We start from the raw sequence: 25,411 nt of genomic DNA on the forward strand, positions 1-25,411 counted from the left end.
TATCCCAAGGCGAGACTGAGGGTGCCATAGGTGGGAAAACCCAGAAACGCGCCCAATTCAACAGAAAACGAATGAAGACGAGGAGCCAATTGGACATCGACGATCCACGAGATGTGGAGTGGGTACGGAGAGAAAATGTGAACAAGGAGAACACCAGACGGGTCTAGTCTCTGATGGATCAGGGGCAGTGGCTAATGAGGGACTACTAGATGTGAACAACGTTATCAATCTATCTAGTTATCAACTTACGGAGGCGGAATCCAGAGTACTGAACCTGGGCTTGAACTTTGTTCCTGTAAGGGCATGCCAACTTTTGACACTATTGTGGACATTTACAAATTTATCCGCAGGCTTACCCTTTTGAGACATTTTGAATCTCGGTCCCATGAGACCAATACGAATGTAGATATTGATGGCAGTAACTATGCTTCTGATTCCCACAATGAGTATGATTTAAACACCATTGAGCATGAGGAAGGGGGTACATTACCTCCTGCACATGATTCATCTATGTTTACTTTTGAGGATTTATGCGCCATTACTATGTTACAGGATCTACAAGATGAACATTTTAGTGGAGACGAATTGTTTAGACCTATCAAACATACAGGTCTAAAAGATAAATCTGATTTCTATCCCATAGAAAGCAGAGGTCCACACATAGAGTTATTCCAAAAATTAGTCACTGCAGATTTATGTAGACTGAAAACCTCTGGTCATAGGGATAGGGCTGGCAATAACCTCAGTAACCAGGAACGACAGGCGCTGTCTGATTTGGCTGCTAATAAGTCTATAGTAATTAAGAATGCAGACAAGGGGGGTTCTGTGGTGGTTTTGAATGCGGATTATTACCTGTCAGAATCCCTACGACAACTTCACGATGAGACTACTTATCGGGTTTTGAACCGTGACCCCATTAGGGAGTTCCAGAGCAGACTTACACATTTGTTAGATTGGGCCAGATTTAATCATATCATTGATGAGAATGAGTTTATATACATTAACAGATTGAGTCCCCGCATACCGATTTTTCATTGGCTACCTAAGGTCCACAAAAGTCTAGTTGACGTACAGGGCAGACCAATTGTTTCAGGTATTGGATCTCTCAATGAACCTCTTTCGGAATATGTGGATCGTTTATTATTACCCATTGTGACCTCATTACCCAGCTATCTGAGAGATAGCATAGACTGTATCAACAAAATTCAGGGGACAATTTGGCATAGCACCTATATTTGGGTTACCTTAGATGTTACCGCATTATATTCCTCCATGACAAGGGTTTGTCGGCCATTCATTTTTGGCTTAAACAATCCCGTTTGTATGGTGACTTACAGAATGAGTTCCTGGTCCAAGCGTTGGAATATTTGTTAAGTACTAACTACTTCATGTTTAATTCCTTCTTTTACTTACAGAAGCTGGGTGCGGCTATGGGGGCACGGTTTGCACCGTCATATGCCAACCTCTTTATGGGCTTATGGCAGCGCATGTACATATACGATGTTAAAAATCCTTTTCGCACACATATCGTCAAATATTTTAGATATATTGACGATTTGATCTTGATATGGGATGGGGATCCTAGTACAGTGCACGCCTTTGTTAGTTACTGTAATGACACCGGCTGGGGCATCAATTTTACCATGGAGATGGATTTACTGTCGATCCCCTGTTTGGATATTGTCTTTACTGTGAAAGGGACTATATACATACTGAGTTATATCGTAAACCCATTACCAGGAACACCCTTTTACATGCTAGTAGTAGTCATCCTAAGCATGTGAAAAGAGGGATACCCACTGGTCAGTTTTTACGTCTGAGACGGATCTGTACCACTTGGGACTCCTTCAATAAGGAGGCGATGTCCCTGTGGGATCGTTTCTTGGCGAGGGGTTATGCCCTAACAGACATTAAAAAGGCATATGACAGGGCGATCGGTGCAAACCGTAATAATTTATTGAATAACAAATCCAGTTGTACTAGTTCCAATACCCATACAGGACAATATACAACGATTCATACTGGATCACGATATCCCCGTGTAATTACTACGTATACATCTGATACCCCCCGCCTCCAAAAGATTATACGCAAATGTTTTGAGGCAAGATCCAGTTTTGAATAAACTTATACCTTCCCAACCAGGTTTTACATTTAGGAAAGGAAAAAGCCTAGGTTCACAATTATCACCCAGCCTCTACTCAGAGGCTAGTAACACGGCCAAGTCCAATTGGCTGAGTATCAAGGGATGTTATAAGTGCGGGAGGCCACGATGTCATTCATGTGGTCAGTGGCGTAACTAGATGTTGCTGGGGCCCCACAGCAAATTAATTTTAGGGCCCCCAACATATCCAGTGTCTGTCCTGTTTTACCAACATATGTTCAAATTGCTCATCAATGAGAGCCTCATGGGGCCCCCTGTACCTCCTGGGCCCCCCTGCAGCCGCAGGGTCTGCTTCCTCTGTAGTTACGCCCCTGCATGTGGTTTTATGAGGGCCCTCAAAGGAATTCACCTCCAGGACAGGCACCCAGTCTTAAAGATTAACTTTTTTGCTAATTGTGGCACCAAATACGTGGTCTATCTCATTTCATGTAGGTGTGGTGTACAGTATATTGGTAAGACCATTAGACCGTCAGGAAACGGATCTCTGAGCACTTAAGATGTGTTTCTAAGTACGATAAGAGTTCAGCAGTGGCAAAACATCTATTAGAGAAACACGACGGTAGTACATGCATCTCTTTTCAATTATTGATCTAGTAAACCCAGGTGTCAGAAAAGGAGATATGGAAAAGCGACTCCTCAAGAGGGAGGCCTTTGGATTTACACTCTAGATACCATTATGCCCAGCGGCCTGAATAGGGATTGGGAAGTTAGTCTCTTTGTAGATTGACTGAGTTACATTACATGATTTGACAGCTTTCTATTTTTGTGGCTACATCTTCCCCCTCTTTTCTCTTGCGAGAATTGTAATTCTAGATGTGGATACATTAGTATAGTTATATATATATTTAATTGTTTTTATGTATTATGAGCAATTACACTGCATTCTGTATATTATAAATCGTTTACCAATATGTATCCCCCAATGTTACAATCTCCTCCAAATTGCATTCTGCTAAATTATACAATAAGCACACACGAGTATATATTGTATGTAGACGGTCCTTATTATATTATATTATTCAATCTATATTTAACTCAGAATAATTTTTATACTATTAGGGTGTAAAGTGATTAATTCTTTAAGGGCCATATTTATACTATTCATATTCATTTATGATGGGCGATAGTAGTGACTGTGTGTTTTATATATCTGTCTTTGTAGCATTTAATTTATAACTTAATTACTATGTTGTTTTATCTATTTCCCTAAGTGAACAGCAGGGGGGTTAGCTACATATACGGGTATCTGGCAGAGAGCGCATTGGCTTCTTGAGGAAGTGACTAGTTTGAGTCACGAAACATGTCAAGCCATGCTCTCACTCTGCCTGCAATTCAATTTACGTATTGCACAATGCTTTTAATGCAACATTCTGAATAAAATTGAAATTTTTTTAACCGTGTTGGCCCATGGATCCAGTGTTCTGGCAGCCTGTCTGGTGGTGCTTTCTGAATTGTTGCTGTAGTGAACCCACATGACTGGAGTTGGTAAGGCTTGCTTTGTTACTCACTTGAGGATCGCTTGCTCTCCTCTCCAGGACCCTTCACTTCGGCGCTTTCTAGTTTTCATATGGAGCATAGGGGAAGGCAGGGATTGAACACAGAGGGGGCAATGAGGGCATGGAACACAGAAGGGGGCAGGAGGGCAGGCAGGCTTAAAAAAAATTTCAAAATAAGTAGGCTCCAATAAGCTCTTAAATTTAAGGGCACACACCATACAGAGACACGTTCAGGCAACAGCAAATGTGAGTATGTAAAAGCATTAGCAAGCCTCGGGAGCGAATAGCAAACGCCACCCATATTACAGTAAAGAAGACCGCAGTAAAATCCTGCCCAAGAAAAAAAACCTAATGCTACCCAGCTCAGCCCCATACTCATTTAGTGCTGCACTGTGGCAGGGTTCTTCTTCCAAGCCCAGGCTAATCCCCGATTGACCAACCATTGAAGAAGGCGCCGAATATGCGCTGAATGTCAACGTGACGGAGACGTTCCCCGAGACATCGCGTGTGTGTGACGTCACCCACGCCTGTTAGCAACTTGGAACTTAGCAGCTACCGTGCACAGGACAGGGAAGGTAAAAGTAACAGGGAGACATAAGCACAGCGGGGGCAGGATGAAACAAGCTCTCAGTGTGGGGGGGGGGGGGGGGGGGGGGGGGGGGGGGGGCGGGGGGGGGGGGGGGGCGGGGGGTTATTCTGATGATTTATTATTTTTATTATGGGTATGCAGAGCAGACCCGCGGGAGCAGTGACAGCCATCCTCTTCGTTTGAAGATAAATAGACATATGGGGGGGGGGGGGCAGTTGACAGCCATTCTGTGTGATATGAGATACAGGGAACAGACTATGGAAAATTGACAGCAAGTTATTATTTATATGCGGATGCAGAGGCAGGGACTGGATGGAAGCAGTGACATTATTTATATGGGTTACATAGACTGAATGGGACAGTGTCAGAATGATTTATATGGTTATGATGCGTTTACTAAAGACAGGTTGACCGCAGGCATATTGCAATGGGCTTGCATGAGGACCAATTGGGAGCAGACTTCTGTTATATAGAATACAGAGAGTGCTGCGGAGAGACGTAAACAGGCATTATTTTAGGATGTGGATTACAGAGAAAGACTGCGTGGAGCAAAGACATGTGTTATTATATGGGGTAGGAGACTGCGGGAAACAATGATAGACCTCACAAATAATGGTGCAGGAAAATTGGCCACAATGCTGCGCTTCCATCTAAATCCACTTATCTGTGCCTATGTGACATTTCTCTAACAAATTCATTTTTGTTCAAGTTTCATCTTGTTTACCTCTGGACTTTGTGTTCATCTTTCCTTATTTTATGGCTTGTTTTTTTTTGGTGTTTTCATCTACTTATGGCCATCCTAGTCTATTTGGATTATGGTGTATTCTATGGATATTTTGACCATTACCAAACTGTATAATTATGTTTATTTTTGTTTATTACTTAACTGGTATACCGTTAGTAAATATTTAGTTATTCTCTTAGCACTAAATTATTATCTGGCATTTATTTGTAGTTGACATGGTCATTTGCTGCGTTTGTTATATGGCTATTGTCCATGAGTTGCAGTAATAATAGTCAAAGAAAACAATCAAACAAAAATAAGCATGTTTGACTATCCACTTACGGTGTCTCGTGCTGCTCCTTATCTCAAAGCTACTATAGTCTGCAGTTTAGGAAAGGGAGGGGTGTGTTATATGGTTAACAACCCAATTTTCCAATTTCATAATTAGAAAATTTTGACTATATGGATTGTTTTTATTATTAAAAGAATTACGCAGAATAACATTTTCCAGCACGTTTTTTGATTTTGTATTGTTACTTTTCTCATGTTAAAGCATTATTGTCTATACTAGCCCTGTAAATGGTTTGTGAAAATCTTTAATTCCATGCTCATGTTTGTAGCAGTTCTCCTTTTTCTGTAGAGCTGTGAATATATCCACTTTTTCATATTTTTTGTATAAATCCAATATTTCAAAATCTTTAATTCCATACTGGCTTACAAATCTCTCAACTGTTCAGCACAAGTGTTAGATATGTTTATTCCTGTGCCTTTTCTCCTTTTTTCCAGCTTGAATGGCTGACCCCATTGGGCTACACAGCAGCTTGTTTATATAAACTTAGTCGAGTTGCTGAATTAAACAAAACCAGTTTTTACCAGTGCAGGCCAAAGTGCATTATATTTTATGAATTTAATACACTTTCATTTCTTGTGTTACTGCTCTTTTTACTCTTAAACAGGCAAAAAATATGTTTTTTTTTGTTACCCACTGCAAAATCTGTGTATCGATTTAATGCTTCATTGAGTCAGCTCAGTGCTTAAAATTAGGCCAATTAAAGGGATTCTTTCATTGATTGTTATGTGTCGTTTTTATTTTCTAAATTACACTGTTTACCTACAAATAATTCATCCACCGCATTAAAATTTCATTCCTGAACAGTAAGTGTATTTTTTACTTGTAATATTGGTGTGTAGGTGCATCTCAGTCATTTTGCCCCTGTCATGTGCTTTCAGAAAGAGCCTGTTGCTAAACTATGGAACTAGGCTATTGTTTCTTCATACTCAATGTTAATGAATGTGTTCACACTGGGACTTGGATTTTTACTACTGAGTGCTGTTTTTGGATTCTACCAGGCCAGCTGTTATCTTGTGTTAGGGAGCTGCATATCTGGTTACTTTCCCATTGTTCTATTGTTAGGCTGCTGGGGGAAGGGAGGGGGTGATATCAACTCAAACTTGCCAGTTTGCTCTTTATGAAACAGAGATTTCAGTGCAGAATTCTGCTGGCAGCAGCACTATTATCTGATGACATTTTTTGAAAAAAAAAACATGTTTCCCCATGACAGTATCCTTAAGGTAAATGAAAGAGGGAGTGTATTTCTTCGTAATTGTTAATTTAAGCAGGGGGAAGGCAGTCAGGAGTAATTGTCGCCCACAGAAAGAGGCGATTAGTGCCAGGTGACTAAATCCTCTGCCGAATCTTGCCCTGTTGTCGCTCCCTGCCCCAAAAAGAAAATAAGATATATTCCCCATATGTAATCATAAGGCACTAAGTTTGCAGATGTAGTACCATGACAACCAATAAGATTCTTTCATTTAAACAGGTGCACAATACATGCACCTGCTGATGGTTGCTTATGGGGTTGTTGCCACGTACTGGGCAAACTTTAGTGCCTTTTATTACATAACATTGGTCTCTAAAACATCTATTCAAATTTACCTACTTACATTGTAAGTATACTACTGCAGTTTGGATTACCTTAGAGCTGGGGTACCCAACCTTTTGTGTCCGTTAAGGCCTCAATTCAAATGCGTAAAGAGAAGTTGACGAGCACACAAGCATTGAAAAGAATTTCCTGGATGTGCCAGATTTGGGACTTGTGATTGGCTATTAAGTAGTTTCCATGTGGGACTGGTCAGCATACAGGAGGTTTTGATTTGACAGTACCCTGTTTTATACAACTAATAGTTTGCCTTCAGGCCAACAATTTTACAAATAAGAACCTGGTTTGAGGGCCACTGGGAACAACATCCAAGGGGTCAGTGAAACAACATGTTGCTTTGTGAGCCACTGTTGGGAACGTGGGCTTTTAGGCCACGGCGATGGGCATTCCTTTGTTCCACTGACTTTGATGAAACCGCAATAGATGCGCGCGCTGTTTGTCATTCATTCTTTGATTTTTACTATGGTAGTTTATACTGTCAAGGACAAACACCTATTGAACATGCGCACAGAACTGTGACAGGCAGACTGCAGCTGCAAAACAAACATCTCCAGGAATTGGGGTGTCCTTACTTTAGTCTTTATAGTTTTTACTCTGAACTCAGCTTTCTGACGCCACCTAGTATGAAGAATTTTGGTTTAGCTCTCTTCTGTTTCAATCTCACGTATCTCTGGCGCCCATATTACATGCATAGATGACCACTTTTTTTTTAAATATAAACTGAAAAAGCAGGAGACCTACAAAACCCATATCTTTAGCATTTGCCCGAGGCAGAGTATGTGTATAAATCGTTAACAACGGCAAAGTGTGCGGATAATAGTTTTTCTTCTGTTGCTTTTAAATAAATTATAACTTATGACTGCTTTTTAAAATTCCAGTGCTAGGATGGCTTTTTATATTGTTTTACTCAGGTGTTGCTGGCGGCAGCAGTGTGCACCAAGGCTGGTAAGGGCCATTGTATCGAGGCCCAATTTGTTGAGATGGACCCGCCACACGCTATCGAATGGTACTTTTGGCCGCTTTTCCAAAGCTTCTTGAACACAGGGAAAAGCAACAACGTTTGTTGAGACTGAAAGTGTTCGGTATGGTTTTTTACCAAACATGGAGAAGCTCTACATGGTTCTTAATCACTACAAAACAGCACTTCCTGGCAGGACCTTGAAACACTCCAAGGACTGTTCTCGAGTGGTGGTACAGTTTACACAGAGTGTTTCTGCTCGGGACACCTGTACAATTAGGGTCTGCCACAACGGGCAGATTCGTCGAGGATTAGTCACCAGGCGACATCTCCTTCTTTCTTCGCGGACTAAATCTTCCCGCATCTGCCTGCTGCCGGCTAAAATGAAAATCCACCTGGGAGGTAGGCACTCGGAGCGCTTCGTTTTGTGAAGTCTGCGGTTAATGCTCATGAAGGAAACTTCGGGCGACTACGGAAAACAAAGTGCTCTGAATATCTGCCTCCAAGCGATTTTTATTTTAGCGGTGACAGGCAGATCGGGGAGATTAATCGCAGCGAAAGAAGAGGGGATTGTGCCCTTGGCGACTAATTTCCCCGAATGGGCCTGTGTGGCCAGACCCTAGATTTAAAATGGAAGGCCATTAAGGAGCATATTTATCAAAGCGCTAGTTATAGAGTTTTTCTTTACCTTGGAATGAACTCAAATGACCTCGAAAACTGAATAGTATCTTATTTAAGAAAAAACTCAAAAGAATATACTGACCGGAAATTGAATTTGACTAAACTCGAATAGAGTTTTTTTTCTCCAAAAAAAAATAAATTGAATATTCAGGAAAACTATTAACATCTTCAAATGGGTCACTGGACCTCTGCCATTGACCTCTACATGAACTCGCCAGGTTTTGCGTGGCGTACTATCGAATTTGAGGTGTTCCAAGGTCAAGGTATGATAAATCTCGAATTCCAGTTGAATTTAAATTCGAATTTACAAGTCAAACCATAATAAATCTAACCTTAAAGGGTTTTTTGTTTTTTTTTTAAATTCCTTGTTTGTCTTAGTTGCAATCCTGTGCTGAAAATGTGTGGTGACTACTTCAGCTCCTTCCACACTCAATGATGTATGCTTATCTGCTTCTGTCTCTCCCCAGTTCCCCTTTCTACAGCTGACACACTTCAGGAGTGTACACTTTAAAGTAAATGATGGACATAGCACAAGCACGCTATGTATACATGACTGGTATATTATGGAACAGAGAATCTCTGTAACATGTATTCAACATTGATAAGCATCTCAAGGTTTACAATATATGATGTTATGTATGTGTGTGTGTATATGATATACACACACACACACACACACCACATCATATATTGTCAAGCTTGAGATGCTTATCAATGTTGAATACATGTTTACAGAGAGTCTCTGTTCCCATAAATACCAGTCATCGGGGGGAGAAGACATTTAGCCTTTATATACTAGTATTAGTATTAGAACATATCTATATATCTATATTATATATAGATAGATAGATAGGATAGATAGATAGATAGATAGATAGATATGTGATAATACTAATATATAAAGCTAAATGTCTTCTCCCCCGATGACTATAAATGGTAACTGAGCCTCCATACTCTATATTTCAAAATGTGTTTAATATGTTTTGGAATGGATGCAGAGTGTAGCATAGTGTAGGTTTGCTCATTAATGTAAATTAACCTTTGCCGTCCTTACAATTTGCCAGCTCGACAAGGGTGGTAATTTTTTTAATATATAGATGATCCATGCATATTTCATAATATATGTTGTTGTATGCTCCTAATCTAGATTCCGGAGTACTGCAGAGCTCTGGAAGAGACCGAGATTCAGACCACTGCTTTGACCTGATCTTTGCATTTGATGAGATTGTAGCTCTTGGATACAGAGGAGAATGTGAATTTGGCTCAAATAAGAACTTTCACAGAGATGGACTCACATGAGGAAAAGGTGTTCCGGGCAGTCAGAGAGGTAAGGCTACATTACATGTACAATAAAGATTTAGAGCTTAGTGTCAGACAAGAGGATGGAAGGTCCCTGCCCCATATAACTTACAATCTAAATGGAAGGGTAACTTACAGACACAAATAGGTGGGATATTAAATGTGTAGGTTACAGTGAGGGACACTGCCATATGAAGTTCATGAGGGACGAGTTTGTAAGTTATCTTTGTTTTATGGGAAGCCACAATAAGGACTTATGCAGGAGGTATGGCATATCATACTTATGGAGAATGTTCTCTTTAATCTGTAACTTAAGAATCAGTCTGAATCTCGTTACACTTTCTGATCTTAGCTCTTATTTCTTTTCAGTGTATAACTGGTTTGTCCTTTAATTAGCTGTAGTAATGGATATTTAATGATCCATTAAAGAAAGTTATGGAAGTAACTATATAGCCACAGGCACTTTTTCCTAACCTTCGTTTCTATTGACCTTGATGGTACCATCGATTAGTTTAGAGAATTTGAGTTCTTATATTTTACCAAGGGTATTCTGAACCCTCTGCACTTTTTATCAATACGTTTGTGGGATGTCAAAATAATTACTATTGGGATTTTTATCAGAACCTTAATGCAGTGCACCTTTCTGCACCATTTCTGACGCATGTTTCGGTCAGCAGAGAAGCACCCAAAATCACCTCTTTTAGCTCCCGCTTTAACTTTAAAGGAGAAGGAAAGCCACCAAAGCAGTTTATTGCCAATAGATTAGCAATAATAATGCAAGCTACAACACTATATTTATTCCGCAGAATGCTTTACCATACCTGAGTAAACTCTAGAAGCTCTCTCTGTTTGTTTAGGATAGCAGCTGCCATATCAGCTTGGTGTGACATCACTTCCTGCCTGCCTCATAGCTCTGGGCTCTGATTACAGCAAGAGAGGGAGAGAGGAGCAAACTGAGCATGCTCAAGCCCTAGCCCTGGAGGTTTATGCTGAAAACAGGAAGTTCTGATACAGAAGCCCATGTGTACACAATAGAGGAAAGAAATGCTGTGCTTTTTTGACAGAGGACTCAGAGCAGCATTACTTTGAGGGTTGACTGGTTGTATTTATATAGACCTTTCTTACTTCATTTTAGCCTTTTCTTTAAGGCTGGTATGCATTCTCTGCCTGTTCACTCAGCTCATGGGGGCAAACAGATCAGAACAGCAGAAAGTGAGGAGGAGCTGAATGTCTTCAACTTCCTCACCTGCTGATGCATTGCTTAGTCAATGTAGTGCATCAGCCCAATTTCTGAACAGACCTGGATACATAGCACATGGCTATCGATCAGAATTAGTGCCCCCCCCATTCACATTTAATAATAATCATATATATTTATATAATATTTTTTTTTTTTATTTAAAATTTTTATTTTCAAAGATCAGCATGTAGCAAAAAATGGGTACATAGTAAAACTCAGAATCTGCAGGCACTGGACAATTCCCAGGCTGCAGCAGTATTGTGTCGCATTGGTACATAAAGTACATTCCTGAGTTGTGTAAATAGAGTAGCCTAAGTAGCAGGCAAGGAAATTAATACAAAAAAGAAAAAGAAAAAGGAAGAATGAAAATGAAGAAAAGAAATGATCAAAAGGGAAACAGATAAACCAAACAAACATTTGCCTTTAAACACGTGCGAGTACTGTCGTCCATTTCTGCACTTACAGGTTCAGCATTGGGTCAAGAAAATTTAGGGTATCCCTTGAGTCAGAGTGGGAGGGCAACTAAGAGCATTTAGGTTAAAGAGATATTTCGGTATGATAACCAGGGGGACCAGACTTTGTGGAAAGATTTCTGCGCACCATTTGTGTAGCTAGTTAGTTTCTCCAGAATGAGATCATTATCCAGCCTCCGTTTAACCTCAGGAAAGTCCAAGATGGGAGACTTCCAGGCTGCTGCAATGACCTGTTTGGAGGCAGAGAAAATATGCGTTATTAATTTCCTGGTGAATTTGTTAATTCCTGGGATTCGCTTGTTGATCAATGCTTCCCCTGGATCCTTTTTAAGTGAAAGTCCTGTCACATTTGTAATCATCGTGTATATTCGTATCCAGAAAAGGACTGCCTTGGGGCACTCCCACCCATATATGTAAATACGTATATAATATTATTTTTAAGGGTATTGTCCACATTAAACTTGCATGTGTGCAAAATAGTTAAATCCGAATTGCTTTCCCCAAAACATTTAAAAAAAAAAAAAGTTTCTGATTTGTGTTTATGTAATTTTCTTTCTACATTCTTTACAGACACAGGAAAGAGAAGCCAAGGCAGAGATGAGACGTAAGGCCAAGGAGCTTCAGCAGGCCAGAAGGGATGCAGAGCGGCAGGGAAAGAAGGCCCCTGGATTTGGCGGATTTGGAAGTTCAGGTGGCTCCTCCATGTCTAACAATGCAGTGTCGCTGATTTCAGAGACTATTATTGAACCAGAGAAAACAAAGAGTGCTCCTGTTCCATCAAGGTATACAAGGGAGAATACATTTAAGAAATGTAACTGCAAACCAGATTAAAATAGAAGCAAATCTACCTTAGCAGTTTATTGCCAATAGATTAGCCACAATAGTGCAAGCTATAAAACTATTTATTTCTGCAGAATTCTTTACCATACCCGAGTAAACAGCTCTAGAAACTCTGTTTGTTTAGGAAAGCAGCTGCCATATTAGCTTGGTGTGACATCATTTCCTGCCGAGTCTCTCCCTGCTCCCTCATAGCTCTGGGCTCAGATTACAGCAGAGAGGGGAGGAGGGAGAGAGGAGCAAACTGAGCATGCTCAAGTCCTAGCCTGAAGGTTTAAACTGAAAACAGGAAGTCTGATACAGAAGCCCATGTATACACACTAGAAGGAAAGAAATGCTGTGTTTCTTTTGATAGAGGACTCAGAGCAACATTATGTTGAGGGGTTTACTAGTGTATTTATATAAAGTAGACCTTTCTGATAAAGATTACTTAGTTTTAGCCTTTCCTTCTCATTTAACTGCATATTATTATTATTATTTAGTGGGAAGTGTAGAATTATGGTTATCAAAAAGTGTTTAGATGAAGCTTATTTTCTTGCCACCTGTAGGCCTTCTGGTTCTGGCAAAGCCCTGAAACTTGGAGCAAAAGGAAAGGAGGTGGATCATTTTGTGGACAAACTGAAATCTGAAGGAGAAACTATCGTCACCCCTTCATCTGGCAAGAGACCGTCAGAAAGTGGCCAAAGTGCTTGCTCCCCCTGTGAACATGGAGAGGTCAGTGTTGAGTGTTGAGAATTTACAATGACAGTCTGATATTTTCAGTTGTGGTAAAATAGGCTTCAATCTGTTTTAACCGGTATTTTCTGTGCGGTATCAATAGAAAAGTTATTTTTTTATATCTGTAACAATTTGTTGGTTTAAACAAAACAAGCTTTGTGCCAAATCGCTTTCCTTTCATGCTATAATCCCTATGTCTGCTTTGCATCTCCCAACGGGGCCATGGGAATATTTTTTCAGTGAAATGTGAACAGATTTCTGATACTTTTTTTTATTTTGTAGAAAAACAACCCTTGACATTTTATAGACTAAATCTTTATTTTTATCCACAGTGTTCACTTAAGAGTTGAAGAAAAAATCTCCCTTACCTGCAGTCGTGATGGAGGCCTTCAGAATATGGAGGTCCATGGACTTATCATGCTCAGGGTGTTGGATGACAAGTTTGGCAGGATTCGTGTCCACATTGATAATGAAGATAAAAAAGGAGTACAGCTGGCAGGTAAGGAATCAAAATGGATTAATATTAATTTTAAAATACACAAACAAGTAGACCTTTTTAACAATGTCTTTGTATACCATGCTTTGTACACTCATTTACAGTGGTACAGTGGTGGAAAGGCTGAAAAATTAAGTGAAATCTTTTTATAGACATTCAGTCTGATTATCAATGGATGCCATATATTATTTTGTTTTCTTGTCTCAGACTCATCCTAATGTAGACAAAAAAACGTTTCACTTTGGATTCGGTAATTGGGCTGAAAAACCCGGAAAAATCCTTCCCCGTGAATAGTGATGTGGGCGTCTTGAAGTGGAGACTACAGACCACAGAGGAGTCTTTTATTCCCCTCACCAGTAAGTACTGAGTTAACTTGGTTACAAACAGGACGCCCAAATCCATATTAAAGTTGATATTACACATTAATATATGGACAAGCCTTATTTAAAAAGATCGCCACACACAGCATATGAGATAAGAATGAAAACCAGGTAAAGTGAAAAATAGCTAATTGTTTCAAGCAATACTGACTTGAGCCTAAATAATGAATTAAAATACTATATTTTATATACCAAATCTTCTGTACTAGTCTTTTCTCCTTCACTTATTGACACTTATATGTTTTTATTAAAGGAACAGGAACACCAAAAATGAAAATGTTTAAAGGAATGACAATGATGTACTGTTTGCCCTGCACTGGTAAACTGAGTTGTTAGATACAGAAAAGCTGCAAGCTGCTGTGTAGCCACAGGGGCAGCCATTCAAAGCTGAAAAGGGAGTAAAGGCACAGAACTCATAGCTGATAAGCTCTGTAGTATACAATGGGATTCTTCAGAATTTATCTACTGTGTATCCTGGGCTTGAATGGCTGCCCGAAGTCTACACAGCAGTTTGTTTATATAAACTACAGTTGTCTTTCTGAAACAAATACACCAGGCAGGTCCAAAGTCTGCGGACCAATTGCGGCCTGTTTTCAAATTTACAATACGTCAAACCTTAGCGTGGTAATGGCGGAGCCTATGAGATTTAGAATCGTATTTATCAATTGATGAAATCTAAAGGTTACCATCTAGCATAGAACTACACCGGGGGGCCAGAAATGCCTTAACTGTTTGTAAAAAGGATGAAATAAAATTGCTAACAAAACATTTAATATGTGTGCAAATGTCTTTTTCTTACCTTAGTTAACTGTTGGCCATCAGAAAGTGGGAATGGCTGTGATGTTAACATAGAATATGAGCTTCAAGAAGAAAGGCTGGAGCTGAATGACGTTGTCATTACCATTCCTCTACCGTAAGTGATGCAAACAAGGCACAACATTTACAGTGTAAACATGGGTATAGCAACAATCTCATTCTCTCCTTTTTGCAGGCAACCTATTCATAGTGTGTGTTTTTCCTGAAGGTCCAAGTATAAGGATGTTCTGTATTCAGTATTAAGCTACGACTCCTATTTATAGCTTGGAAGAATCTCCCCCTAGTGATATTCTATGGATGCTACATATTACCATTGGCAGTATACAGTTAGGTCCATAAATCTTTGGACAGACAACTTTTTTCTAATTTTGGTTCTGTACATTACCACAATGAATTTTAAATAAAACAACTCAGATGCAGTTGAACTGCAGAGGTTGAACAAAAAGATTGCATAAAAATGTAATCACTTCATTTCAGGGGCTCAAAGGTAATTGGACAATTGGATATTTTATGGGCAGGTGTGGGCAATTCCTTTGTTATGTCATTATCAATGAAGCAGGTAAAATCCCTGTAGCTGATATGAGGGGGGTACTTGTACTTGGAAGATTTTGTTGTGAACAGACAACATGCAGTCAACGGAGCTCTCCATGCAGGTGAAACAAGCCATTCTTAAGCTGCAAAACCAGAAAAAACCCATCCGAGAAATTGCTACAATATTAGGAGTGGCAAAATCTACAGTTTGGTTCATCCCGAGAAACAAAGAAATCACTGGTGAGCTCAGCAACGCAAAAAGACCTGGACGTCCACAGAAGACAACAGTGGTGGATGATCGCAGAATCATTTCCATGGTGAAGAGAAACCGATTCACAACAGCCAAACAAGTGAACAACACTCTCCAGGAGGTAGGCGTATCGATATCCAAGTCAACCATAAAGAGAAGACTGCGTGAAAGTAAATACAGAGGGTGCACTGCAAGGTGCAAGCCAATCCTAAGCATCAAGAATAGAAAGGCTAGATTGGACTTTGCTAAAAAAAACCTCTAAAAAACAACTGAAAGCTGCTACAGTAAAGGCCTGGCAGAGCATTAAAAAGGAGCAAACCCAGAATCTGGTGATGTCCATGAGTTCAAGATGTCGGCTTGTCATTGCCAGAAAAGGGTTTTCAACCAAGTATTAGAAATGAACATTTTATTTTCAGTTTTTTAATTTGTCCAATTACTTTTGAGCCCCTGAAACACCACGCCAGCAACAATGCTTCAGCAATGGCAGCATAGGTATTCCCCTGTACTAAGCACAATTCAGCAAGAACTGTCCCTGTTTGCTATTTTGCTCATAGCCTATACAGAGAGATCCCATAAAACTATGGCAGCATAGGATTTCCCTTGTACTAAGCACAATTCAGCAGGAACAGTCCCTAAGTTTGCTCATAGCCTATACAGAAAGATCCCATAAAACTATGGCAGCATAGGATTTCCCTTGTACTAAGGTTTGCTCTTTTGAAAAATGGATTTCAGTGCAGAATTCTGTTGGCACAACACTATTAACTGATGTGTTTTGAAACAAAAATGTTTTCCCATGACCGTATCCCTTAAGCACAATCCAGCAGCAACCGACCACTAAATTTGCTCATAGACTGTACATCGAGATCCCATAAAACTATGGCAGCATATCTATTCCCCTGTACTAAGTACAGTTTAGCTGGAACAGTCCGTAAGTTTGCTCAAAGCCTGTACAGAGAGATCCCTGTATAACTAAACCTGCAGCCTTGTGCCTTTATATGGCCAGAGGACCACTAACTTGTAAAATCCTTATAATTTACAGTAGGGGTACATTATGCATTCTAATACACAAAATATACTCATTGTTCCCTGTATAACTCAGCCTGTATCCTTGTTCCTTTATATGGTCCCAGAAATGTTTCACCGTCCCTCTCTACTATAGCACCTCATCTATTCAATGTGGCAAAACTGCTGATCCCCACATGATAGAAATCGCTGCAGCCCCCAATAATCCAGGACTGGATAAACAAAATGAGTGAATTATACCATTCTGAGGAAATCTCAGCTACAGCCCCTGAATATGTCACTAAATTTACAGCTAAATGGACTGGACCCTCTGTAAAGGGGTTGTTCACCTTCCAAACACTTTTTTCAATTCAGTTGTTTTTAGATTGTTCCCCGGAAATGAAAACTTTTTTCAATTACTTTCCATTATTTATTTTTTACGGTTGAATGTTGAAAGTTGAATGTTCCTGTCTCTGGTGTTTGATTCTAGCAGCTCAGTAAATCAGGTGCAGACTCTGAACTGTTACAATTTTGGAACATTAAGTTGATACATTTCTCAGCAGCTTCTCTGGAGTATTAGCAACTATTGTATCAATTCTAACAGCTGCCTGTAATGAAACCCAGAGATTCTGCTCAGCAGGGACAAAGATAAGAAATGTATCAACTAAATGTATCCATTTAGAACAGTTTACAGGGTCGGCGACCCCCAGGGCTGCTGCAGAAGGTAAAAATGACACTTTACACTTCAATATTTGAAAAACTGTGACACATAGAAAATAGAAAGTCATTGGAAAATGTCATTATTTCTGGTGATCTATCGGAAAACAACTAGTTGTCTGAAGGTGAACCATCCCTTTAATGAGAGGCTGGGTTGTGCGCTGGGCCCCTCGGAAGTGCCAATTTAAAAAAAAGCACCCAAATTGCCTACCTCTACAGCCACTCTGAAGATAATCCTCCCAGCCGCTCCTAAATGAATCGTTCTAGACACTTTGCAGATAATCCTCCCAGCCGCTATGAAGATAATCCACACAACCGCTCTGGAAATAATCCTCCCATCTGCACTGCGGATAATTCACTCAATCCATATTAAGATCATCTGCTCAATCACAACAAAGAAAATCCTCCCAAAAGCTTTTAAATTAATCCTCTCAGTTTCCTCTCAATCGCTCTGAAGATGATCCTCCCAGCTGCTCTGAAGATAATCCTCCCATCTGCACTGCGGATAATTCACTTAGTCCATATGAAAATAATCCTCTCAGTCGCAATGAAGAAAATCCTCCCATCCGACCTGAATATAATCCTCCCAGCCGCTCTGAAGATAATCCTCAAAACCGCTCTGGAGATAATCCTCCCATCCAATCTGAAAATAATCCTCACAGCCGTTTCGAATATTATTCTCCCAGCAGCTCTGAGGCTATGGATACACGTGCGGATGTTCGGCGCAGTTTCAGTGCAGTTTTTAAAAAGCCGACCTCTGCATAAAAACCGCGTTGCGAACCTCTGTGAAAATCCACATGTGTCAATAGCCTGAAGATACACCTCCCAGCCGTTCTGACGGTAATCCTCCCATCCGACCTGAAGATAATCCAACCTCTCGGAAGATAATCAAGCCGCTCTGAAGATAATCCATCTGCTTTGAAGATAATCCTCCCAGATGCTCTGAAGATAATCCTCAAAGGGCTCCAAAAATAAAACCAGGCACTTTGAAGATAATCCTCCCAGCCGCTCCAAAGATAATACTCCCAACCCTCTGCAAATAATCACACAAAATGAGGTCTCAAAAGTAATTGCTTTATTGGGCCAACTTCCAAATTCCTTTCTTAAAGAACAAAAAATCATTATCCTATTTATCCAGATTAGCATCCAGGCAATCCTAGCTCCCCAACTGGTAGAAATCTTCAGTACAGGTATGGGACCTGTTATCCAGAATGCTCAGGGTTTTCTGGTAAACCTTTCCGTAATTTGAATCCTCATACATTTAGACTACTAGAAATTCATTTAAACAATAAATAAACCCAATAGGCTGATTTTGCTTCAAATAAGGATTCATTATCACTTAGTTTGGATCAAGTACAAGGTACAGTTTAATTATTACAGAGAAAAAAGAAAACTGTTTTTAAAATTTTGGATAATTTGAATAAAATGGAGTCTATGGGAGAAAGCCTTCTTGACATTCAGGGCTTTCTGGATTACAGGTTTCCAGATAACAGATCCCATACCTGTAAAACAAATTAAGCAAGTGGTCCTAGAACTACCACAAAATATACAACATGAAAAAAACCTTCTGTAGAATTTTACACCAACCACATCACACTAAAAACCTAAAAAAATGGGCTCTATGCAAAAAATAACCCACAATATCAACCCCCCAATATCTCCCACAGCAATGCTGGACTAAATACAAACATGTTCTGTACCGACCAAAGCCATAATACTTACCATGAGAGTGTCCCAGGCAAACGTCTTCCTCTGTCTTCTGATCTCTCTTCTATCCCTTCTGCTATATCCTTCTCTTTTCTTCAGCTTCTCACTTGCATATTCCTGATAAAGACAAATGTAAAAAAATCCATTAAAAAAACTATATTATGTTTTTTTTTGACAACATAAACTTTTCAAATCTGCCATAATTTTTGTACAATTCCATTTCTGTAACAAGATATAGACTAAAAAAATGGAGAAAATATCAAATTGAAAGTCACTTTATAAACCAACATACTTTAGGTTCCAAGTCCAAAACTCCCACTAACTGTAGGTTCACCCCACAGAATCATAGACTTTTTTTTTTGCAAAATACACACAATCACCAATATGAGCCCATAACCCTTTAGCCCACACAAAAACCTCTGGCTCACTGTCCTGACCTGACCTATGCTAACTGAGCCTCACACTTCCTACTCACTTGGGTCCTGGTTGTGGTTCTCCTGCAAGGTGGCTTCTTCAGTAGATGTTCATCCTGTGATGCACATCTGTCCCTGTGGCTTGTCTCCAATTCTCTTCTAAACTCTACCCCTTTCTATGTGTTTCACTACTCCCCCTAGTGGCCAAACACTATATATACAGGTAACATAGATCCAACCCAACTCTACACTGCCATCTAGGAGCAGAAGTTGGTAATTACAATGCAATAACTTGTGAATGCCTTTAAAGACTAATGGCACACTGGGTGATATGATGCCCACATTTCGATTTGTGCTACCATGGGTGAAACATATCCCTGAAATGTTTTTCCACTGGCCAGGGCCAGAACTAGGAGCAGGCAGAAGAGGCAGGTCCTACGACTCAATGAAAGGGGGGCGCTGGGAGCTACCATTAAAAAAGTCTTCTACCTTCCCCAAGCCGGGTTTGCACCCCTTACTGCCCTTTGCTCTCCCCTCCCTCGTCACCCTCCCCTCCGTTGCTTTCTTTACCCACCCTTCGTCGCATTCTCCTCCCCTCCATTGCTCTCTCCTTCTTTGGGTGCATCCGGGTTGATCTGCCACCGACAATAAAGTAAATCGCCAGTCGGAAAACATACTCGGCACTTTTTTCCGAAAATGCAACTTCAGGTAACTTAAGGAACTTTTTATTACCAGCAAGGAAAACATTTTGACAGAGATTTGCATACATTTTATTTTCTGTATAATCTTGTCCAGCCCTAGAAGGGATTTTGATCTCCATCTCTTAATTCTGCTAAAAACATATAAACTTTAACTTAGTTACCATCAAGTACAAGACACTGTTTTATTATTAGAGAAAAAGGTAGTAATTTTTAAAAAGTATAGGTATTCCTTTGTACTATGCTTTATGCACTGAATCTAGGATTTGTATATTCAAATTAGGGGTGGGAAGGGAAATCATGTAAATATTTGTCACAAAACAAGGAATTAAAAATATTTTTTCCACTTTTTACATTCCTGTCACTATTCATATGCAAATTAAGATTCCGATTCGACATGGTATTCGGCCGAATCTTTAATTAAGGATTCTGGGATTTGGCCGAATCCCAAATACCACGACACCACTACACACTATGTGTGGCAACAAGACCCAGAGAGCATGCTCAGATGCAGCCGCCAGGCTGGAACTCTATGACTGGACTGCTCCACAAGATGGCGGCACAATGCTTTAAGACCAGGCTGCTATGCACCGCAATAAACAATTGCTGGGCAGCCCTATCTGTAAAAATAGGAGGTGGTTAAGACCGACCTCTCCCTCCCACAAGCTTACCTCCAGACACTGATAAAGAGGACAACTGGAGCGGAGAGAAGGATCTAAAGATTAGAGGACATGTGCAACCCCCTGGGGGTACAAGTGCACACTCTACAAAGCCAAAACCCAACCCTTGCATCCAAACTGGACAACAATGAAAACAGGCAGCTCAGGTATTCCTACGTTTGCTTATAGACTGTACAGAGAGATCTCAAAAAATAGGGAAGCACAATTCAGCAGGAACAGTCCATAAGTTTGCTCACAGCCTGAACAGAGTTCCCATAACTATGGCAGCAAAGGCAATCTCCTGTAATAAGCACAATTCAGCAGGAACATTCCCAAACTTTGCTCATAGCCTGTCAGAGAGATCTCAAAAAATATGGCAGCATAGGAATTCCCCTGTACTAAGCACAATTCAGCAGGAACAGTGCCTAAGTTTACTCATCACCTGTATAGAGAGTTCCCATAAAACAATGGCAGCCGATCACCGTGATGATGGTCAATGTTCATGGGTCAAAGATCATGTGTCAAATGGCATGGGACAAAGGTCACGGGTCAAATGGCATTGGTCAAATGTTTGGGTCAGAGGGAAATCCTCCAAAGCATATGGCTGCACATATCGAACCCTATGATGGTGGTCAAAGGTCATGGTTCAAAGGTCATGAATCAGGGGTAACTCCCTCAAAGCAGATGGCGGCAAGGTCATGGGTCAGAGGGGACTCTGACAAAGCAGAAGGCTGCAAGAGCCACACCAAGGCAGACAAATGACAACCATTATGGCGGTCAATGGTCAAAGGTCAAATGGCATGGGTCAAAAGAGTGTACTCCGCCAAAGCAGATGGCTGCAAGAGTGCCCTTGAAGAAACGTAAGCAACTCCGCCAAAGCAGAAGGCTGCAAGAACCCACATGGCAGATGAGTGTGCCTCATGATGACGGTCAATGGTCATGGGTCAAAGGTCATAGGTCAGAGGGCACTCCACCAAAGCAGATGGCTGCAAGAGCCCCCACAGCTGATAGGAAAACCCCATGATGGCTGTCATGAAGGTCACGTGTCAAAAGTCGAAGGTCTAATGGCATTGAAGGCCGTCCAAGTAAAGGTACAGCTGCAAATTATGTTGTGCTGATCACACGAAGAAACTGGAGGGATATTGTTACATTTTTGTTTGACTTCCATACTCAGATTTTAACTTGGTGCTTACTAGCAGGGTGAAGGCAGGCTGGTATCACCTGTAGCAATAAAGAGCATGGGTTAAAGGTCACGCATAAGATACAAAGAATATAAATTGGTGTTTACGAAAAAAGACCTCTGTTAGAATAAGGGCACAGCTAGGGGTCTGACTGGATGGCCTAGCAGAGGAATAAGCAAACCCCATGATGGAGACCAAATTGCATGGATCAGAGGGAACTCCCTCAAAGCAGATGGTGGCAACAGCCACTAAGGCAGACAAGTGACAACCATTGTGGTGGTCAAATTGTATGGGTCAAAGGTAATGGGTCAGCAGGCACTCCGCCAAAGCAGATGCTGCAAGAGCCCACAGGGCAGATGAGCATACCTCATGATAAAAGTCAACTGTCATGGGTCAAAGGTCATGTGTAAAATGGCATGGGTCATAGGGCACTCTAACAAAGCAGATGGCTGCAAGAGCCACCAAGGCAGACAAGTAACAACCATTGTGGTGATCAAAGGTTATGGGTCAAAGACAACTCTGACTAAGCAGGTGGTCGCAAGAGCCACCAAGGCAGACACGTGACAACTATTGTGGTGATCAAAGGTCATAGGTCAGATACCACTCTGCCAAAGCAGATGGCTGCAAGAGCCCACATGGCAGATGAGTATACCTCATGATGACGGTCAATGGTCATGAGTCAAAGGTCATGTGCAAAATTTGAGGGTTAGGTTAACCAGGAAGAGAGGGTGAAGTGAGTACGAGCAGAGTAAGGGGTCATGCAGGGTAACCTAGCACATGAATTAGTGAACCTCATTATGGCGGTCAAAGGGCTTGGGTTCAAGGTCATAGGTAAATTGCATGGGTCAAAGGGCATGGGTTAAAAGGTACTCCATCAAAGCAGAAGGCTGAAATTATCCATAAAGGAAGATGCTTGGGTTAGATAGTTGAGCTTTTGATTAAAAAGAAAGGGGAATTGAAGTGAGCAGAGTTAAGGGAGCATGGGGCAAAGGGGACCCCACAAGAGCAAATGTTGGTCAAAGTTCATGGTTTAAAGATATTTGGTTTAATGACATGGGTCAAAGGGCACGCCACCAAAGAACATGACTGCAACAGTCCCCAAGGCAGATAAGCGAACCTAATGATGGTGCTCAAAGGTCATGCGTCAAAGGTCATGGGTCTCTGACTAAGCAGGCGGTGGCAAGAGCCACCAAGGCAGACAAGTGACAACCATTGTGGTGATCAAAGGTCATGGGTCAAAGGCCATGGGTCAGATAGCACTCTGCCAAAGCAGATGGCTGCAAGAGCCCACAGGGCAGATAAGCGTACCTCATAACGGTCAATGGTCATGTTTTAAAGTGGCATGAGTCAAAGGTCATGGGTCAGAGGGAAGTCTGTCAAAGCAGGTGGCTGCAAGAGCCACCAAGGCAGACAAGTGACAACCATTATGGTGGTCAAAGGTCATGGGTCAAAGGTATTGGGTCAAATGAGGGAATTCTGACAAAGCAGATGGTTGCAAGAGCCCCCAAGGCTAAGATCAGCAACCACAATGATGGTGGTCAATGTTCACGGGTCAAAGATCATGGGTTGAAAGTCATGGGTCAAATTGCATGGGTCAGAGGGAACTCCGATCACTGCCCTCTACAGAGAGAGCGCATAAAACGATTGCAGCATATGTATTCCGCTGTACTAAGCACAATTCAGCAGGAGCAGTCCCTAAGTTTGCTCATAAACTCTACAGAGAGATCCCAAAAAACGATGGTAGCATATGTATTCCCCTGTACTAAGCACAATTCAGCAGGAACATTCCCCTAAATTAGCTAATATACTGTACAGAGAGATCCCATTCAACTATGGAAGCAAGGTATTCCCTTGAACTAAGTACAATCAGCAGGAACAGTCCCCTACTTTTGCTCATAGCCTGCACAGAAAGATCCCATAAAATGATGGCAGCATAGATATTCCCCTGTACTAAGCATAATTCAGCAGGAACATTATCTAAGGAATGTGGGGTGACATATCTCATAGAGGGATCCCTCTTCCTACATACAGCGCTGCTTGTTTTTTAATTTGTTTTTAACCAGTACGACATGGCATGGAGATAAATAAATATGGCCTTGTATTGATATTTTGAAATGTGTTTACTTATTACAATACAGTATTATGGGGCGTTGTGGCTAAGGGATTAAGTCCCAATTTTGTACATACATATATATATATATATATATATATATATATATATATATATATATATATATATATATATATATATATATATATATAGATAGATATATAGATATATAGATACATATATAGATAGATATATACAGTAGATATATAGATAGATATATGGATATATATGGGTCACCTAGTTTTCCTTCTCCTTAAGATTGGTTGTGATCTAATAAAGACAATCTTCTAATTTAAAGCATAAGCAGTGAGTAACAGGCCCGAAGTAGCAATGGGCCTGTTCCATGGCATATTTAAAATGTAATTAGATGTAGACAACACAGTGACGCACTTTCCTACCTCTACAGTCACAACAGCATGTTGGGAGTGGCGCTCTTTCTGCAGATAATGCTCCCAACCGCTCTGAAGATACTCCGGCCGCTCTGAAGGTAATCTTCCAAGACCCTCTGAAGATAATCCAGCCGCTCTAAAGATTATCGAGCCTATCTGAAGATATTCCAGCTGCTCCTCCCAGGAACTCTGCAGAGAATCTTCCAGACGCTCTGCAGAGAAAACTCAGTCCTTCTGAATATAATCTTTCCAGCCGCTCTGAAGATAATCCTCCCTACCGCTCAGTAGATAATCCTCAAAACTGCTCTGAAGATAATCCAGCTGCTCCAAATATTATCCAGCTGCTTTGCAGATAATCCTCCCAGCTGCTCTGCAAATAACACAAAATGAGGTATCAAAAGTATTAACTCACCAAGAAATAGAGGAGGTCCAGGTGCACCACCCTGAACCTTCAGCTAGGGGAACAGATGAAAACGGTATTATGCTGGAGCAGGCACTCATGGAACAATCTTCGACAGATGTGTAAAAAGAATGTAGTTTATTCAGAACTCAAAGGTACATTCTTTTTACATGTCTGTCTTAAAGATAGTTCCATGAGTGCCTGCTCCATCATTCTACAGTTTTACAAGCTGACAATCTTAGCTCTCATGTGCAAACATCCCTCCCCCTACTACCCTGCAGCTTTACACCAGGCTGAGAAAACATATTCTTATTACTTGCATAATAAAACTAAAAATAAACTACTCGTGTGTGTGGTCTGTACGGGGCGCTGAGCAGATGTGTGTTCTGGAGCTCCGTGACAACTATCCTGAATACCCCAGGTGGCAACTGGCGAGAAGCTCAAATCCTATAAGTATGGCATACCCGACACCACTTCACACTATGGGTGGCAACCAAGACCCAGAGAGAAAGCCCAGATGCAGCCACCAGACTGGAACACTATG

At 40.8% G+C, this 25,411-nt stretch overlaps 1 pseudogene; it reads left to right on the forward strand.

Annotated features, from left to right (window-relative positions):
* The first annotated feature begins 303 nt into the window (after positions 1-303).
* LOC121396019 lies at positions 304-24,659 on the forward strand (annotated as a pseudogene).
* Positions 24,660-25,411: the final 752 nt, after the last annotated feature.

The sequence above is a fragment of the Xenopus laevis genome, chromosome 7S (genome assembly GCF_017654675.1).
Source record: "Xenopus laevis strain J_2021 chromosome 7S, Xenopus_laevis_v10.1, whole genome shotgun sequence".
In the NCBI taxonomy this organism is placed as follows: domain Eukaryota; kingdom Metazoa; phylum Chordata; class Amphibia; order Anura; family Pipidae; genus Xenopus; species Xenopus laevis.